Here is a 4,157-nt window from a genome sequence, read left to right on the forward strand (position 1 = left end):
CTCCCAAGGTCTGAAATTCCATCATGTTGTAGCCCTTTGAGTCTTCTTTTCAATGCCACAAGTCAGACCAAGATTGGATTCTTCAAGAAATTTATGCCAAAATCTCCCAAAATGACCTAATTATGGACTAGTTCAGTAGAGCTAACTTGTACGGGATGCCACGTGTCAGTGTTTCATTTTTCAGCCATGAACTTGATACACAAGAAAATATTTTTGTTCACTTTTGGTTATTTTTTATGAAATTCAAATCCAATTCTCAAATAGAAAGTTATGACAGTTTTCCCTAAGTAAAAAATGTTGAAAAAATGTAACTAGTGTTGGTCTTCACAATTTCACTTGAGTCATAAATTTGTCAAAAGAAATTTTAATTATTATTATTATTATTATTATTATTATTATCATCAAATAGACTTATTAAATTATTATTATTATTATTATTAAATTGACTTATTAAAGTCATAGGTCAAACCTTGATTTTAGGCTTCTAAGATTTTTTTCTTGAGTCAAAGTCAAATTTTGTTGTAAGAAACCCTTCTTGGGAACATGTTAGAAAAATATTTGAGTCTCAAATTAAAGTCCTACCTCTCCTCCATCAAGTCATCCTTGGTCTCTTTGCAAGTCGGCCTCAAAATTAATTCTCTAAATTAACTCGTCCAAATGAAGAACAAGTCAAGTAAATTTGGATGATTACAGAACAACAAAGTGAAGAGTATTGCGGGACAGCGAAGTGTGGGCTATCAATGTATTTCGGATCATCTTTAGCACAACAAAGGATTGGGTAACTATAGGACTAAAGTATCACTCAATTATAAAACCATTGACTATAAGAATGAAAAACTGTAATTGACTGTGGGACCGAAACTTGGTATAGCTATAGGACCGAGATTATGTCCAACTACAAGATTAATATTGGTATATCTACTTATGTACTAGACTGACTTGATAGATGGAAGGTTTTTTTTCTAGGTGCCAAGAGTCATGGTTGTCTCACTGTTATTTAAATCTAGTAAAGGAAGAGTTCTTGACTGGGTTTTCCCCTACCTAGGGGTTTTTCCCTGGTTTTGTGCCTATGTCTTGTGTTCCCTTTTTGTTTGTGATCTTCATGGATTGTCGTTATTCTTAATGATAAGAACATAACAAATTGAAAGAAGATATAATAAGTAAAACATCATAAAATAATGTCATAATAGAAGATAAATCAAGTTAAATACATGATGCCCTAGATTTTTGAACATGGTTTTCGAGCTTGGTTCATTTGCATAAGGGCAAGAAGGAGATCAAAAATGCTACAAGTCATGGAAAAGAAGTTTGGTCAAATAAGACCTCAAAGAAGTAAAACAGAAATTCTAGGCACTATAAATTAGCCCTAATCTCTGCAATATAACCGTAGACCTAGACAAAAGAGCGAAGACATAACAACTTTGTGTTTGGAGGACCGAAAGGTTAACGAACTAGCACATTCAAGGCCAAATCCTTTGGTAGAAGGAGCGAAGTACTGAGTATAGATATAAATGTATGAATTCATATTTCTAATGTGAAAACTGTGTCACCTCTGGAATAAAAAAAACTTCAAAAGTCTATGTGTTTTTGGTCAAGGAATAGATAGACATTTGGAAGTTGAATAGCTAGTAAGAAAAAGGGCCTAGTGTCGAGTTGATTGGAGGCACTATAAAGGGCCAACTTGAATATACAGTCACTTTATAAGAACCGAGACATCTGTGCAATAGGATGAGGATCCGTGCACACAAGTAATGAAAGTCTAAGTATCATATAGTCCTAATGTACAACAATAAATATTCTTATAAAAGGAACCAAGATTGAGCTAAAAGGGTCGTAAACAATCTTCATATTGTTTGGAGGAAATTACAGTCAACTAAAAGGGCCGCAAACATCTTAAAAAATTTCATATATATATATATATATATATATATATATATATATATATATATATATATATATATATATCAGTCTCTCTCTTCTACAAGTTATGCATTTTGTTAGAAGTTGTTGTTCACTAACAAATCACGGTAAATAAGAAGCTACAATTAGTACCATTTGGAATCAATGATAGTTGCTCCTAGAAGGTAGTCCTTAATATCGACCTCTACTAAAGTGAAAATTCTTGAAAGAAACTTGGAACTTGTATCTTGGGTAACTAAGGTAATTTTTGTTTGAGGTATGTATAATCACTTTTTCCTATACACGGTATAACTTAATTTGGCTTATAACTTCGAAATGTTTTTATTGATTTTTCAGTTTTTCATATTATTAATTATAGTTGTCATCTAAGTCAATATCTTAAAACATGACTTAGGGTTTGATCTATAAATCCCTAGTTAATAACCATGCATTTGTACTTGTATATTCTCGGTATTGTTTGTCAAATAAATGTTGCAGATACATGAAGAAAAAATGATCTTATATATATAAAAGGAAAACCCTTTAAAAGAAGCCTCCTCCTTCTCGTAAAAGGATAAGTATTTAGCTTCATTATTGTTATTAATATAATCCTTTTCTATGTTTTCCTTGAAAAATATATCCTAAAATATTTTGTAGGGATTATGTGAAGATTCAGAGGAAAGGCTCAAAAACTTAAGTAATGATGGAAGCCTTTACTACAAAAGGGAACCCCTTTAATAAAGGTAACCCTACAAGGTTCATAATAGGAACAACTCCAGGTATGTTTCATTCCATCAGATTTATAACTAATCTGATGCAGGAGAATCCGAGCACCCTTAATCAAAATTGGAATCCAAAGTGGTGAAACAGGCAACGTGGACAAACATTGCAAACCGGGGCAATTTTTGTTAAAACAAAGCTAAATTGATGTAATTGATAGGACTCGATTAAATGTAATTATCTGCCATGTATGTGAATAGAGAGTTTAGGGGTTTGATTGAACAATTTTAGGAGAAGATCATGGATCTAGAATGATCCATGATTCTGTAGTTATTTCTATAAATTGTGTAACTGTGTGTTGTGAGAGGGAGAGTAATTGGATAGAATGTAATCAAAAGGAGAATTTGTGACTAAGGCTGAGATGCCTTAGACTGTAATCTAGTTCTGTATATAATGAAATATGTGTGTTGCTTTTATTTCGTGTGTCTGTGTATTGTTTAATCATAATTTAGATGTATGTGATGAAAGGGTTAAAATCCTGTGTTATAGGTTTGTTGATTGACCATCGATCACTATGAGCATTGTATGGATTAATGTGATTATTTTCAGAGTATGGCAGAGTTAAACTATGTTATAACGTGAATTCCATCAAAAGCGAATGAGGGATTCGTTTCAATCGAAAACCATCAAATCGTCTAAGATCAACGGATAATATTGGGAAACGTGAGAAACCTGACGAATTTGTGAAGAACCTGAGAGTAGATCTAGATCATCTGGTCAACAGATCCATAGATCTAATGGTCATCGCATGGTGAAGATGCACATGCGTTAAATAGAGGAGTAAAGTGGTTTTTGTAGGTGGAAAGTTGTTTCTCGCGCAACCTCAAAACCGTAAGCATTATTTCAATTCCGGACCTGAGAAAGTTATCAATCGTGACTTAATCTAGTTGAAGTCTAGAGGTGATTGGATCGTCCGTTTAAAGGCAATCGGACGCATATCGCGTCAAAATAAGCACGAGACTTAATTCCAAAAACAAACGTGATGAAGTTTTATGTAATGGGATTAAACCATCGTTGGGTTCCAACCATCCAGACCGTTCGTCACAGGATTGATCAGACGGTAATTACACGCGAACATGCGAGCAGGCTAACATTTCTAGCAGACTCGATAGGTTATCAAAGAGGGTTAAGTTTATTTGAGTTCTGGTCTTATTCGTTCAAAGTGGGACCGACGCTCGTTGGTCGGGTTTCTTTGTAGATTCCGTTGTTTGTTTGTTTCCGGGTTTAATGTGAAGGCTGCCCATTAAAACACTTCCGACGTAAACATGGGCCCATAACCCATAGGTCCACAAATAATTATGTAAAGTGATAGCTTTGTTGCATTCAAGCAGTTGAGCTGTCATCAAAGTGGTATCAGAGCGAGGGAAAATATTTCCTGCGAGAAGGAGTTTGCGAACAACAGGAGGAGGTACAATTATGTTGTAGATTGGTGAGTTTATGGTATTTATATTATCGTATAGATAGCGGCAAAAGAAAGT

Source organism: Pinus tabuliformis, chromosome 2_2 (assembly GCF_031772625.1).
Source record: "Pinus tabuliformis cultivar Carrire ecotype Pingquan chromosome 2_2, CPIR1, whole genome shotgun sequence".
Taxonomy (NCBI): Eukaryota; Viridiplantae; Streptophyta; class Pinopsida; order Pinales; family Pinaceae; genus Pinus; species Pinus tabuliformis.